The 17,061-nt window shown below is 39.8% G+C and overlaps 1 long non-coding RNA gene across 2 annotated transcripts in view; it reads left to right on the forward strand.

Annotated features, from left to right (window-relative positions):
* LOC115075942 overlaps nucleotides 1-12,449 on the forward strand; it is a 51,789-nt gene extending 39,340 nt beyond the window's left edge. The window contains exons 1-3 of one of the 2 annotated variants that reach the window (XR_003852649.1): nucleotides 11,453-11,764; nucleotides 12,184-12,287; nucleotides 12,394-12,449. This is a non-coding gene — a long non-coding RNA (uncharacterized LOC115075942). Of the gene's footprint in view, nucleotides 1-11,452; nucleotides 11,765-12,183; nucleotides 12,288-12,393 lie in introns of those variants that run through there. The other variant, XR_003852648.1, reaches the window with a different exon arrangement.
* Nucleotides 12,450-17,061: the final 4,612 nt, after the last annotated feature.

The following is a 17,061-nucleotide window of genomic DNA, read 5'->3' on the forward strand; positions in this document are numbered from 1 at the left end:
TTCAGTTCCTATATTAGGAGTGAGTCCCTGGCGGAGTAAGAATTATTAACACCTTTTTTGCCTTTTAGATGTACCAGTCGTGGTGGGTTCCATAGGGATTGTGGGCCATTCCTACATGCATTGGGCTGCTGAGCAGGCTCTCATGTGTCCTTATGGCCTTCATCTGGAGATTTTATATGTTTTATTTGTATATTATTTGATATTTATGTTTTTATTATGAGTGTCATTTTATTGCAGATTGCTTAGACCATTTTGTGGTAAGCAATCAATAAATCTTAATAAATGAAAAGGAAATGAAATGAAAGGGTCTCACAGTATGTTGGCTGGGGCACCGTGGGATGCGACGGGATCATTTGGTGCCCCTGATTTCGGCACAGGTGGAAACCATGGCTCCTCCGGAGATTTTGATAATTCATCTCGGTGGCAATGATTTGGGTTTATGGACCCTTAGGCATCTGATCGATGTGGCATGCAAGGATTTTGCGTTGCTTTGGCCTATGCTTCCTTGTACATCCTTATGTTGGTTGATATCGTCACCCGGCCTAAGATGCAGGGTCAGGCACAGTGGGAGGAGGTATCTTTAGAAAGTGAATAAGCAAATTGGTTCCTGGTTGAGTTTTTGGGGTGGCTTCCATATTCGGCACACTTGGGCATGGGAACCCTGCCTGGGTTTATTTCGTAGGGGCTTGGTTCACTTGTCCAATATTAGACTTGATTTATTTAACAATTCCCTGGAAGAGGCTATAGATGATATCTTTTGCATTAGGTCAAGGCCTGCAATTTTGGGGGGGCTACGTACATGTCTTCGACTGTTCTCGGCTGGTGGGGGGAGGGGTACCTGGTAGATTAGCAGGATTTAGAGTGGTCTATCATGTGCGATGTGCTGAGGCTCTGGTTGCAGACCAGAGGATATGGGCCCCTAGCAGGTTGGGGTGGAGGCCTGGGACCAATGGACCTACAGGTCTGGCGACTTGGGGGGTAGTTTGACTTGCTGAGTTGTGGCGGTTAAAACTACCAGGGTCGGCTGAGGACTATTAAGTTATGTAATAATTTTATGAACATAAGCTTGGGTACTGGATATCATAAAGCTGCAGCCTTTGACCTTCATTTTATGTCTCATGTTTCTTTATGTGTGAGTGGAAAGGAAAGGTGCGAAAAGTAAGAAGGATTGTGGGTGTCTTTGTGTTATTGAGGTTTATAGATTCTAGAATGGAACTGTTAATTTTATTTTAGGTTTGTTTTCTTTTGAGTTAAACCTCTTGTAAAATGTTTTTATAATATTGCATATTTCATACATTTAATAAAGAGAAAGTTAATAAAAGCTTTCATCTTGCAAGACTCTAAATCTACATGTGTTCTGCAGAACAGTAAAAACTCCTTGCTTGGTGAAAACGAGTAAGAGACCTAGGACCTTAAACTTTCTGAAGGTGCACCCAGGGTCGGTTTTTCCATTAGGCACCAAAATTTGGGAGGGGTGGCAAAAACCCTGGAAACCTCTACGTGCCAACTACCCACTTTTAAGATATTGCGCCACAAGAAAGAAGGGAATGAATGCTGAGTAGGTGTGAGTGTGGAGACAGAGAGGAAGCTAGGCAAGTGGAGAAGTTGTGGAGAGAAAGAGAGAGAGGATGCTGAACAGATGAGAGTGGGGTGGAGAGAGAGAGGATTCCGGGCAGGAAGGGTTTGGAGAGAAAGAGAGGGCACTGAGAAAGGGGGCAAAGAGATTGGGGTGATGCTAGAGTGTGCTGAGCAGGGAGTGAAGAGGAGGATGCTGGGGGGGGGATAAGAGAACAGGGGGATAGAGAGAAGGGATGTCAAGCACTATGGGCAGGGGGCAAAGAGAGGGGGATGCAAGACTTGGCAGAGGGTGAGAGGAGAGTGACAGATGGATGCTGAGCTGGGTGAAGGGGAGGGGGGATGCTCTGCCAGGTGTGGGGGTGTGCGTTGGGAGGGTGAGGGTGGAGCAAAATTGAAGTTCCGCCTGGGCCACTAATTCTCTTGCACAATACTTGGCTTAAAAATTCTTTCTAGAAATCGCTCAAACACTTGAATTTACTTTTTCCTTTCATGCTTCATCATACTATTTTCACGATAGCTTGCTCTTGTATCCAGTGAAGCATCTGAATTTAAGAAAATATCCTTCCAGCTCTGAAAATAATTGCAACCAAAAAAGTTCAAGCGGGAACTCCCTGAGCCTATATCCTACTCTACTGGCAATCAGATCTGCCCCCGGGCATGTGCTTCTAAGCATCTTGGTTTCAAATTTCATTCCAATAAAAGGCAGCTTTAACAGCCATGTAAAGTGCACTTCTGTGATTTTATTTTATTTTTTTTTCAATTGCACTCTGCTTTCATTAAAAATCTACATGCTAAAAAGACGGTTATGTTTTAGCACTCGGCTATGCTGAATGCCATTATACTGATTCTTTTAAAAAGCAGAATGTAGTTTTATAATGCTGCTTCAGAAAATAGTTTTATAACGAGGGTGGTTGAATACAATCAGATGAATAAGCCTTTAGTTCTAAAGCAACTGCTAATAAAAAGGAAGGAACTGTGATCTGTTGATGGCATTACTCAGCAATCATTTCATTAAATTGTGCTTTGCCTTTGCATTATGGGGACCATCTTTTAATTAGCTTATAACTGACGGTGTCTGACGCTGCTTTCAGCTGTTTTTATTAGATAAGGGTTACCTTAATTCTTTTCTCTGCATTGAGTCTTACTTAACCACAAATTACATGCTGAAAATATGTCAACTTGAATAACAAATTGAAGAAAGAGAACTACAGGTTTTCAGTACTCCAGGACTTCCAGCAGCACCATATGAAATGGGTAGATACACTGAATTTCTATTAGGAAAACTATGAGACTCAGATAAAATCAGGTTGCTAAGAATGCCAGCATGTTTGATACTTATTGATTTTTTATTTTTATTTTTTATGGTCAGGAGATGATCAACCAAAGAGTAATTTACTAGTTTTGTTTTTCTTCTCTGTTAGCACCACCTCCGGTTTGGCTGCCATTTTATTATTTTTTTCTGATCCGTACTGGAAGTTCTGTGCTATCAATCAATGCCCCATATAGTGAGTAATATATATAGTCAGTAAGATGTCTACCTTATGTTTGCTTTGGATTCAATTACTTACCTTTCCAATCCTGTGCTCAGTTCAGGTACGGTATGTAGGTTCTTGTCCCAGAGAGAGCTCCCAATCTAAATGAGTATCTGAGGCAATGGAGAGGGAAGTGACTTGCACAAGGAGAATCAGGGTTTGAACCCGGCTTCCCTGCTTCTCAACCCACTGCTCTAATCAAGCACCAGGCCGCGCCTCTACTGTGTTGACTATAAAAACCTACTCCATCTTAATTCACATGGGACTACTACTCAAGAAAAATGTTTTTGCTCCATAAATGAAAAAGACAACTAGGAGTCTATATTCAAAAGACTTACTTGGCTAAAACCAGGTTTTAGTCGGGTAAATTTGCCCAGTTAAAAATATGACCCATTGTACCGGTTACATTTTTTGTGGTTAAAATCGTAAACTGCACAGATTTAGCTGGGTAAGAAAGGGGTCGGGTGGGAGGTGTTCCTGGGGCGGACTATCGAATTTATCCCATTAACACGATATTCAGGCTCACAATCAGCCAGATAAGTTCAGTGATAATCGGGCACATCTACCCAGTTATCCTATAGAGATGTGCTGTTTTAAAATGACAGGGAAATATCAGTAGCATTTGTTGTACCATTTTGTCTCGTTTCTGTTATTTTAGCACAAGCTGAAAAACTGAAACTGATGAATTACATGCTGAAATGACAAATGAAATGAAAGTTTTCATCCATGTTCACCCCTATTATTTTCAGAATGTTTTTCTCAAATCGACTCCTTACTGACCATGGCTACATTTTCCTAGCTGAGGATGTGTTGACGTTGAGGAGCTCTACAGATGCCGTGCATGTCTTATATTTTTCCGTCCCCGCTTTATTTGGGCAGATCTTATAAGTTTCTAGAAGAGAAGCAATGCAGTCATTAAAATGGCTGTTAGCCACAAAACTGGCAGGTAACCTACTTTCCAAATAAGCATTTTATTTTTCAAAGAGTTTTCTAAGGAATATCTCGGCTGAGCTCGTTAGCTTGTTTACACTGTGTTCATGACCCAGGGCACTTTGCAGGCACATTTTGACACGACATAGAGCATCAACACAATGAACCCTTGCAGGTATAAAACACATCACTTGGTAGGAAAGAGCAAATGGAAATATAATGCTGGCCAATGTTAACTATTTAAGTTACCCCCCACCTCTACCAAGCCTTATAATAGTGTGGACAGGCTTTGTAGTGAGCCCTATTTCTCTGCTGGAATACTGTTGTATGACTATTGTACATTAGTGTGTAAGAAATTGGAGAAAGTTTTCTCTCTATTCACCAATGAAGCCTGGCCTTGTATAAAGCATGCAAATTACTATGTACAATTAGAGCTTTTTCAATGCAGGAGAGAGATATAGCTTGGGAAAGAGGAGTGTGAAGTCAAGCAGAACAAGTCTGGTTGACCAGATTCTAACAATTGATCCTTTCATACAGGTGGCTGTGTGTATTAAACCAGCAACATCATAAACCTTAGAAGACTTATTATCTATGGTCTCATGTCTGCAAAATTTCCTGACTAATATAAATAACTGAACATCCAAAGGTATTCATCCCATGGTGCATTTTATTCAGGCTGCTAAACAGACATTTGGGTTGACGCACCATCCCACGGAGATGGATTCTCATACATAATTGTTATGCAGACTTGAATTTTACAAAACAGAGGGCCAACTATTTAAAGTTCTCCTTCTTTCCCTCTTCCTAAAATTAATCAAACAATGCATGTATTGAATTGTTTGTGAGAAACAGTCTAAAGAGAGAAGTTTCTATGCACAAGATATGAAAATTTGAGAGATCTCATGAACTATAAGGGTGTCATTATGTGAAGTTTAGATGAGAGGACAGCTACTAAATTATAATATGTCTTTGTGCCCAAACTGTGTGAAATGATATTCAATTAAAATCAAATACAACCCTCACACACTATGTTCATATCATAAATCACTGAGCACAAGCAGTAAGAGACACCAAAGTTTATACTTACAAGTTTTATTGGCATTTGTGTGTTTCTATTCATTTTTTTTCCAGTAAATTAAGTGCTGGATTGACAGCACACTGGTAAGCAAAGTCCTGCATTTAGTCAAAGAACAGGCATAGCGCAGGCAGTGGCAGAGTAGCTTGGTATTTCGCACAATACTTCGGAATATTAAAAGGTGTGTTACTAAATGTTTATGAAAAATTTGTGCAATGTGTGCACATATATTTTTAAAATACAAAAGTATGTGCAAAAGTCCTAATCCATCCCAGGAATTAGGGCTGTGCATGGGGAAAATTTCCTTTTTGGGGGAAGAGAGGGTTAACTTGGATTTTTGGTTTGTTTAATGTTTATTTCGATCACACGATCGCTGTGGTCCCTGCTTACCCCTTCCACAGGGTTCTCCATGCCAAAAAGTGGGTAGGAGCGGAGCCCAGTAGTTCTTGCCTTGTAGATCCCAGTTTCCACTGATTTTTCTCCCGTATTTGTTATAATAAACACTGATATAGTCCAAGGGAAAATAGAATAAAATCTGAAATTAAATGTCCCTACTAACAGTGCACACTATTTGCCAAAATGAAAGTATCCAAAAATGTCTGGATATTTTGGGATGACTGGCCTTTTCATTCTGTTGCAATGAACTGAACCCAAAATCCAGACATTCATTGTATTTAAACATAAATTTAAAAAGAGTGTATATCCATAGCAGGAATGCCTCTGCTCAGTCTATATAAACTTACATATGAATGTGACGAATATATGTGTGTAATGTTACCACAAATTGGATGGACAAGTTTGTTAACAGCCATTTCTGTGTGTTAAACATCGTTTTGCCTGAAGAAGTCTCTGAAAAATACCCTCACTATGTTAATTTAATTAAATGTATTCTTTTATGGACATTTATATCCCACTAGTCCAAAAAACTTGCTGCTCATGGTTCCTGGTTTAGAATGGAGGCCATGATATGAGGTTCCAAGGGTTAATACAATTAGAAAATATTTTTTTATAAAAGGGGTGCTAAATAGATAGAAGGGGCCTTCCGCTGGATGTGATAGAGGCAAAAACAGTAGCAGAATTGAAGAAATCCTGGGATAAACACATTGGAAAGAAGTGAGGGGAAAACTAGAGGTTCAACTGGATTCTGCAATTCTGTAACAGGGAGTAAACTGGATAGACTAAGATGCGCCTTCCACCCCTTATGCACTGCCGCAGTCTGTGTTTCTATGGCAGCGTCCTGTCTGGTATATTGAAAGTCTCAAGCAGAAACATAGGGACTGCAACTTTTAAACAGGCGTTTCTTGTCCCACGCCAGAGATGCAGCCATTTTATAACATATGCCTGTATATGTGCATGTTATAAAACTGCCTAACTGCGTGCACATGAGCGCACAATTTCAAGTGAATGTGCCTATGCGCGCAGACGCTGCTTCTACCACGTAAGGAGGGAAATTTTAAAAGGCCCATGCCGACGCCATTACCAGTTTTACCAGTTCATTCCCAGTTCTCCCAGGTAAGGAATAGGACTTCCAAACCCCCTTAGTTTAATAGCCCCGACCCTTAAAACCCTGCTGATCTTATCTATTTGTCTATATTTTATTATTTCCACATAGCAGAAGTGAAATTATGAGGCGGGGACCCTGGTGCCTGCCTGTGCATTAAGTATTTGCTCACAGATTTCAGGAACACCCATGCTCTGCCCAGAGCACACCCACATCCCGCATTTCATATTTGCAGTATTTGCACACGTGGGCTGCTTTTTAAATATCCCAGTTTTGGCGTGTGCCAGATTTTTACAATTCACCTTTAAGAGCTCATTGAGTAGCACATCAGTGTAAATTGTAAAAGTTGGCCAGATATTATACTATCACTATGAAGCCTTTGTTTTTTTTTCAAGCATATGGAAACAGTAACATAGTAAATGGTGACAAACTGGCCCACCCATTCTGCTGAGATTCATCCCCTTTGGGTGGATAAATTTCTCATGTGCAGCCCAGGACCAACACCCCTTTCTTCCATGTCTTTGACCTGAGTCCTCAATCCTTTTCCTACCACTGCCCTCCCTGTCTGTCCCAAGCATGCCCAAAATCTAATACAGTGATGGCCTCCACCATCTCCACTAGTAGGGTCACTTCCGGCCTTGCCCTCTTCAACTTTGATTCTCACAAGGCCAATGTTTGTATTATTCAGTTGCATATATGATGATAAGTGGACTTCATTGGAGAAGGAACTGTACAGTATTGTGCTTCTGTATATTTCACTTGTGCAGGGTAGATTTGGTGGGATAATTTTCAACATGGACTTATGCATGTAAGTTTGCTTTAAAAACCGGTATAACTTGGTCATGTATTTTGCAGCTAACTTATGCATGATGTTACAAAATTATCCCCAGTATGTCAACCTGAATATACAAGAATCTCACCTTTTGGTTCATTTTTAAACATAATGTTTGATTTGTATTTAATGATTCAGAAGCTTATTTTTTTGTCAGGATAGCTACACCTGGATAACCGATGATGATAATAAAAACCCCTTTCAACTTTTTTATTTCCCTATTCATTATTGTTTGAGTATCATGTTCTCATGAAACATATCTTAGAAAATCTGGGTAAAGAAATCATTACTAGTACACATATCTTTGTCAGCTGAAGTAGGGATAATTAATTGCATAAAAATGATTTCCATTGAAAGTCAATTTGCTGTGAGTGACAGTTGTCATTAGCAGGCACGTCAAAAGCTGTCACATACCAAGTTTTTACTTTGAGCAGGTTCTTTATAATTTTCTATGATGGGACTTCTTTGAAATCCAGGCAGCCAGGGCTGGCTTGATGGCTCAGTGGCAGTGTGTATATTGTTATGCAGAGGATCAGGGTTCAATCCTGAGCTCAGATCTTGTGCTCTCTGGACTAACAGGTATGCAAGGGAAAAAATTTTTAATTACTGTTTTGTTTTTTTTAACTTTTTATTTATGCATTTCATAGTACAAATTTCAAGAATCCACTTGCAAGGAAAATCAGAATGTAGATATGGCATATGAAGAAAAAGGAGAAAAAAATGCAACAAATTTAAATATATCAAATTCAATTCCAAATCCTCAAAAGAAAGAGATCCTAGACTTAAATCAGGAATGGTAATGATTATACAAAGAAAAAAAAATAAGAAGCTGGGTGGGAGGTCAAAACTATCTAATACAGAACAAGCTCATACTAATCAAGAAAGCTATGAAACTGCGAGAACAACAGAATTATCTCCTTGTAAATTTTTATCACTAAGAAAATGACTCTGCTGAGAGGGCTAAAAGAAAATATAAGATACATCTTTGTATTTTATATAACATTTATTAGAGTATTTTAGAAAAAATGATGCCCCGAATTGCAAAATTCTAGGCCACATAATAAGAAACTTTTTCTTAGTTTTTCCTGATGTGTCAAGACAAATACAAACACTACAACCCAAAAAAGACTCAGTACGATGATGGGAACACATCTTTAAAACCCAGTCTCTGTTTCGCTCAAGAACAAAGGAAACAAAGTTGCAAAACTTGCCAAATCATTATCTGAAGTCTCAAGAAAAGTAGAAATCTTCGAATTATTCAGTCCAATTGGTACCAGTACTTCAGTTTATGAATCCACATTATTTCCAATCTTGAATGCAGGCAAACAAAACACCTTGGAGACTGGGAGAGCAGCTTGTTCAGGTATCTTCTATACTTCCAATAGATATCTTTTAAAGAAATCCTTGGGTATTGTTAAAGGTAATTTAGGAAAATTAATAAATCTGAGATTCTGCCCTCTCACAAAATTCTTCAGATTTTCCAATTTGGTACACAAACGCAGATTATCCTTCTTTAAAGAGTCTTGTAAGGGCTCAACACATGCAACATCTTGATTAAGCTTGTTAATTTGTTGACCCATATTATTTCTAGAGTTCCAAAGATTGTACACGACTCTCGGTCTCTATACATTTTGAAGCCATAGGGTCCAGTTGTGCAGTAATGAAAAGGCCAAGACCTTCAATAGGCTCCCAGATGGATTCCAAGCTAAACTGAACAGGTCATACCAATGAAAATTATTCTGAGGAAACCTGGACTCCTGCTATCAAGTGAACGATTTGGGGAGGGGACATACCCCTCCCCCCCCCCCCCCTGCACCACTAGGGTTGGTCTGCCCCAGAAAGTGCAGCAGTTCCTGCCGGCTCGACGTTCCCCACCTGGAACTCAGCCACATCAGCCTGTGACGAGTCCAGAGGCCGAGTCCGTTTCCGAGCTGCCACCGGATTAACAGTGGGGGTTCTGTCAATTGGGGGGGAAAAAGATGATGGAAAGTCTGGGGAGGAGGCGAGTGAGAAACCTTCCCGCACAGCCCCTAACAACTGCTCACCCGATAATACTGCGATCTCTTTAACAACGTGAGCGCCCATCGGGCCGATAAGAAGGGTATTCGGCAGTTGCCGCAGAGATGGTCTTCTCCTTAGCCCTCCCTCCCCCCCTCTTCCGACCAGCACGAGGCATTGCAGAATTTCAGAAAAATAGTAAAAGCAAATTTCAAGACAATCGAAAAAGACCACCTCACGCTGTTAACAGCTTCAGTGCCATCCTGGATCTCTCTTTTGGTTTGTTTTTTTTCATTTTGTTATATCTATTTTTTTTCATTTTGTTTTATGTCGTTTCATTTTATTGGATATTAAACCATTTATTGCCTGTTAAAAAATTCACTAAAACATGGAATCTGAGCTAAGTGAAAAAACCAAAACAAAAAACAAAAACATCATTAGGAGGGGTTCAAGATGCCATGGAGGCAGCGTTCATGCACTGGGAGGGGAGGGTGAAATAGCCATTGTGCAACAGCGACCCTTAATGAGAAATTTAGGAATCCATGATCACAGGGTTATAGTAGAACCGCATGTGTATGGCCTGAGAACTGTTGCAATGGACTGGGCTAAGTAAGATGGGGTGAGGGAGGATCAATACAGAATAATAATCCCCGAAATGAAGATTTGTGATACAACAACCCAACAGAGATTGGTTCTGAATAAATGGAATGACAAAAGAGAAGGAGGGAACCGCTGAACCAAAGAAACAGACCAGGTGGCTAGGAAGGAATCATCATTTTTATCAAGAGGAAAAAGTTCTTCCCAGTCAACTGCAAAATAAACCTCGGCTTTAGAACAGCTACAACATTCAGAAAACAGAACCATGCCATGCTCTGTGAGTCAAGAAAAGGTTAAACAGCTCCATCTGTGGGACAAAATTACAGTCTATGGATCTCAGCACATAATTAAGCTCTAGAATTCATTACCAGAGGATGTGGTTAAGGCAGTTAGTGTAGCTGGGATTAAAAAAGGTTTGGATAAGTTCCTAGAGCAGAAGCCCATAAATTGTTATTAAGCAATAAGGATTAATAGCTTGTGATCTATTCATTTAATGTTTGGGTCCTTGGATTGGAAACTGTTGGACACAGGATACTGGGCTTGATGGACTCTTGGACTGACCCAGTATGGCATATCTTATGTTCCCTGATATTTTTTTAATAGTAATTTTAACAATACAGATTAAAATAACACTCATTCTTAAATATTGACAAAATATTAAGAATAAAAAAAAAAGGAAAGCTAGCAGGCCTAGTCCCAGTTAAACCTTTAAGTGGAAGAGATAATTAGGAAAATAAGATTGCCAAAAGATTTTCATTAGGAAAAGGGAAGAAATGAAAACAAAGAGCGAACAATAAAGCAGAGCTCTGTAACTGGACCACCGTAAGTTACTTTTCAAAACCAATTCTTCTCTCTGCAGGACAACGGGGTTGTTAATAAAATTGACATTGTCTTGAAGGTGACTTTTAAAAGCCCGGTGTGTGCCAAAACTGGGAGATACTCACACACAAGTTGGGCTGGTGTGCGCCGAGCGGCGTTTTTTTGAAAAACGGGGCAGGGTGTGGGTGGGTCATGGGCGTTCTTACCGAAACCAGCACACGAATAACTTACTCGCACAAGCGTGCGCCGGGTCCCCTGCCACACAATTTTACTTCTGCTATTGATGGTGTGTCAGTCATAAAATAAAAAAATCTGGGCATGTCAGCAGGATTTTAAGGGTCGGGGTTAAAAGGGGGGAAGAGAGGGCTATTAAACCTGGGGGGGTTGGAAGCCTATTCCTTGCCTGGACGAACTGGCAATGAACTGGGATCACTGGTAATCGTGTCAGCGCGCTTGCCAACTAAAATCCCCCCACTTATGTGGTAGAACCTGCATTTGTGCACATTGGCGCGTGCCTGCTTAAAATTGCACACACATGTGCACGTGTTCAGCCTTTTTTATACCGTGTGCATGTGCACGGCTGTTTCAAAGTTACCATCCCAGTATTTATCTGTGCACTTAGCAGGGTACTGCAAGACAAAATCTTCTATACCCACAGCAATGTTTTCTTTTCTGCTGTATCTCTCAGGTAACATCCAGGTTTCCTGCAGGAAGAGGACAGTGTTTGGTACTTGTAGTGCTGGCAGTTCATGGGGCAGCCTAACTTGGAGCAAAGAAAAAGCAAACCCATTCTTCCAAGCAGAAATAGACTCAGTTGTATCTAACTAGAAGATTAGACTGAAGATCACAATTATGCCTGGAACATAGGAAATTCATAGGACCCTCTCTGGACTGCTTTTCAAGTAAACAACCATATTATTTTTTTTAAAAAGATGTCTGCAGGATATATTTTGGTTGAGCTTGTTAGCTTGTTTATGAGCCAGGGCATTTTTTTTTATAGGCACATTGATTTGACATAAATCATCAAAGCAATGTATACTAGCAAGAATAAAACAGACCACTTGGTACACAATAGCAAAGAAAAAATATAATGCTAGCTTACTTTAACTGTTTAATTACACAATTGCAACCCTGTGATATCATCTAATATTTCCTGGGTCTTATTTTGCAATATTGTTATATAATACCTGACAATAATGCTTCAAGCCACTTGTGATGCTGGGTATGTGCACATCCATGAACACCTCTATCCTATAGAAAAATCTTCTTGGTATAACCCTATTCTCTCTCCCTTTTTCCCCCCAAATATATTCTATCACAGGAGAATGAACAGCTTCCCCTCCAACCCAGCCAGATAATCTCTCCTGATAAAACCACAAGAAGCAAGCCATCCTTATGGTTATTGAAATCTTTTGAAAATTTGCTGTAAGCTATTGATCACTCAGCTTGAATTTTCAGTTTCTGCTTAGCAGAATTTACTGAATTGTTATTTGAGTTATGTTTAATTGAGGTTTTTTCTTTTTTATTTCAGAGTATAAGAACATAAGAAGTTGCCATACTGGGTCAGACCATCAAGCCCAGCATCCTGTATCCAACAATAGCTAATCCAGTTTACAAATACCTGGCAAGTACCCAAAACATTAAGTAGATCTCATGCTACTAATGCCAGTAATAGCAGTGGCTATTCCCTAAGTCAACTTAATTAATAGCAGTTAATGGACTTCTCCTGCAAAAACTTATCCAAACCTTTTTTAAACACAGCTATACTAACTGCACTAACCACATCCTCTGGCAACAAATTCCAGAACTTAATTGTGCATTGAGTGAAAAATAATTTTCTCCAATTATTTTTAAATGTGCCCCATGCTAACTTCATGTAGTGCCCCCTAGTCCTTCTATTATCCGAAAGAGTAAATAACCAATTCACATTTACCTTTTCTAGACCTCTCATGATTTTGTAGACCTCTATCATATCCCCCCTCAGCCATCTCTTCTCCAAGCTGAAAAGTCCTAACCTCTTCAGCCCCTTAACATTTTAGTCGCCCTTCTCTGCACTTTCTCCAGTGAAACTATGTCTTTTGTGAGATATGATGACCAGAATTGTACACAGTATTCAAGGTGGGGTCTCACCATGGAGCGATACAGAGGCATTATGACATTTTCCGTTTTATTACCCATTCCATTCCTAATAATTCGTAACATTCTGTTTGCTTTTTTGATCGCCCGCAGCACACTGAGCTGGTGATTTCAATGTATTATCCACTATGATGCCTAGATCTTTTTCCTGGGTGGTAGCTCCTAAGATAAAACCTAACATCGTGTAACTACAGCATGGGTTATTTTTCCCTATATGCAACACCTTGCACTTGTCCACATTAAATTTCATCTGCCATTTGGTGCCCAATCTTCCAATCTTGCAAGGTCCTCCTGTAATGTATCACAATCCGCTTATGATTTAACTACTCTGAATAATTTTGTACCATCTGCAAATTTGATTACCTCATTGGTGCAGTCTTTTGGGATAGTTATTACAGATGGACAATATTCTGAAAATTGTATAACAATCACATTACCATGTAGTCTCAATGATGTACAAAAGATCTAAATCCTTATCCTCATGGGTCAATTCTTTCAAGTTGTGGGAGGGCTTTTTGGTAGTAATTGCTCAATATACTGATGAACATCCAGGCGCAGAAGGAAAATGTCAGTTCTGCTAATTAGCCTTCCATAATATGTAGGGCTTAAAGACCTGACCCTTCTTTTCCTGTTGGTGTGCCGGTGATGTCCATTTGCCATTGTCATACTTTAGAACTCTTCATCTGATTCTGGATGTGTATATCTGTAACAGAAAAATCCATTAGAAAGTTGGCTACCAGCCACCCGGCATGAAATTAGCTGCTATTTGTTTACAATGTAACCAACATAGAGTTCATTCATTTGTGCAAGCTCTTGAAGCAAAATAATAATAATAATAACTCAACAACGCCAATGAAAAAAGAGATGGTGAATTAAAAAAAAAAAAAAACCAACCAAGATTTAAGAACTATTCAGGACATTTATAAAGCAGAGCTGGCATCCTGCCATGTCCTCTGTCCCTCAGTTGTAAAAAGGAATTGTAGGAGCATAGCATGCCATTCTCAGGCAGAGGCTCAAAGGCTAACCAAATAGTTTCTTGTGCTGCTACGAGAAGTCATTGAGACAGAAAAATAAACCTGCCCAGGACCAACTGGTACCTGTGCCACTTAATGAACTTCCATCCCAACAAGACTATTTCACATATGCAATCTCTCCTCAGGAGGACAGAGCATGTGCTCATTTTGGGCTGCATTCATAGCCCGGGCATTGTTTCTACAGTGGTGAGAAGTTGATCCTCTCTTGATTCGGGCTGCATCAAGCCAGTGGCAAGATAATACCTTTCATTTTTTATTTTGCAAATTTCAAACTTGAATACAATCCAAGTAGAAATAATAAAAAAATCAGGAGTACATATCGCCATTACATATATTACCCCTTAAAGGGAAACATATATATTATAACCATAACAACATTGCAAATTATAAATATCTGTATCTCCCTGTTACAAAACAATGTGAGAGAGGATCCTTCTTTAGAGCAAAATATACCAAATAATTCAAATTCAGATATGTTCTGAAACAGGACAACTGCCTGGCTCCATGAACAAGGACGTTTTACTCCAGCCTTGTAACTTTCAGTTTTACAAAGCAGCATGAAGAGAGCAGTTTTCAAAGATTTACTTAGATACATCGTCTGTCTAAAAAATTGCCCTTCTCTCATTCCGCAATGTCCACAGCACACATACAATTAGCCGGATTGGGGTGGGTAAGAGTATAGTGATAGGAGTATACTACCGTCCATCTGGCCAAAATGATGAGATGGATGATGAAATGCTAAGAGAAATCAGGGAAGCTAACCAATTTGGCAGTGCAGTAATAATGGGAGATTTCAATTACCCCAATATTGACTGGGTAAATGTAACATCAGGACATGCTCTGATATTAATTACTTTCTTATCATTCAGTCAAGGACCATATTCTAGTGTGTAGTATGTACATAAGGAAGTTAATTTTCAAAGCCTTTTCCCATGGTAAAGTTGTGCTTTACCTATGGAAATGGCCTTTATCAATATTGCCCGCCCAATATGCGACTAAACTTAAGCATAAGTATGCACATAACTTTATCCTTGGTGATCAAAGGTGTTGCCAAGAATGGGACTGGGGATGGGTTTCCTTTTATACACACACACTTTTGCCTTTCAAAAGTACACATAGAAATTTTCTAGGAAAAAATCTGCACACTAATTAGCAGGTGTAATTGTGTGAGTGTAGTTTTGGTGGGATAATTTTCAAAGGAAACTTATGTGCATCCTTCCCCTTTAAAACTGGTGAACAGTATGTGCATATTTGATTTAAAATGTATGTGGGCCATTACAAAATCATCCCCAAAGAGGCTCATTACATTTATAATTTACCTTGCAGGTGGAGAAAGTAGACAGCATCTCTGTGGTATCTATTGGAGATTATGGGAAAGTATAAAGTAACAAATAGTCTCTTCCATATCTATACCCAGGGAGGGTAATTTTACAGCTGTGCACTCACCAGCTAACGTCAGCGAATAGGGAGTACTCACAGACTTTAGCCTGAATTTACACGGGCAAGTCTGATTTAAAAATGAAGGCTGACCTACACGCTTACATTTGCACTTGGTCTGGAGCAGGAGTAAACGTGAATGCATACATTTACATGCTATTAGGGGAATTTTAAAAGCCCAACACACGCCACCACTGGGAGATAGGTGAGTATGTCAGGCCGGCACGTGCTGAGCAGATTTTAAAAGCCGCCCAAGTACACGCACAAATGAAAAAGTCCAAAAAAGGGGTGAGGCATGGGTATTCCTGGATTTATGAATGCAGCCAGTGCGTAAAAGCTTACACGCACACGTGCACGTCGGGGTCCCCTACCACATAACTTTACTTCTGTATGGATAGCGTGGAAGTCCTAAAACAAAAAAATATAGGCATGTCAGCAGGGTTTTAAGGATCGGGGCTAAGAGGGGAAAAGGAAGGCTATTGAAATAGGGAGGTAAGGAAGTCCTATCCCTTACCAGGGTGAACTGGGAACGAAGTGGTTTAACTGGTAATTGCGTTGGCGTTTCTAATGAAGTCCCCCCATGTTACGCAGCAGAGGCAGCATTTGCATGCACATCCACATAAAATTGTCGGCATGTGTACACACATTCAGCCTATTGTATACCATGAATGCTTATACTTGCATATGTTATAAAATAGCTGCGTCTCTGGTCGCGATTCGGCATACATGTGTACATGTGCGCGTGCAAATCGGTATTAAAGTTACTGTCCCTCTTCTGAAAATTGAAAGCATTGCTCCTAAATGATTTCCCAAGACCAACTCCATCCCCGGAATGCCATTTCTTTGGCTGCATAGAAATCCGTGCATGCGTTACGCTCGCATGTTTACGTGCACAGACCCACAGGCAATTTTTCAAAAGCCCATTTACACGGCTAAAACTGGGTTTTTCTCACACAAGTCCTTTTGAAAATCATGCTGCCCACAGCATTTATGTATTGATGAATTAATGCCCACGGGCCTCATAGGTTTAGCTATGAGATGGAAGCATACGTGAGTTTCATATCTAGTTAATAGAATCTAGTTGTTACCATATCCCTGTAAATGGCTACATGCAGTTCCTCTCAGCACTTAGAGAGACTTTCTGGTCTACCGTGATTCATCGGAGCTATTGCATTGCATATCAAAGAGCTTCCATGTAACAGAACTTTTTGTTTTATTTGTATCATTGTTTCAGTGAATTGCCAGCAGAACACAAGTGCTATAACAAGTCTGAAGAAATCCAGGATCCCACATTGGTAAGCTTCCTAAATCCTTCAATATTCTTTTGTATGCATTATCAGATTCAGCTAAGAACACCTAGTAAACCTCTGAGATGGGTTGTGTAAACTACCTATTCTAACACATCACCAAGAGCCCTCGAAGGTAAAACAACTGGGCTGCACTCAAGTTATAGCTGTTCAATATACAATAAAAAAAATTGTTTTTACATAAAACTCTTGGTAGAAAACAAAATATGAAGCACAATGCAAACACCTAAAACGAAATAAAGTTACCACGTTTCTGAGTGGCTGAAAGTACCCTTCCTCATAGGA

Source organism: Rhinatrema bivittatum, chromosome 14 (genome assembly GCF_901001135.1).
Source record: "Rhinatrema bivittatum chromosome 14, aRhiBiv1.1, whole genome shotgun sequence".
In the NCBI taxonomy this organism is placed as follows: Eukaryota; Metazoa; Chordata; class Amphibia; order Gymnophiona; family Rhinatrematidae; genus Rhinatrema; species Rhinatrema bivittatum.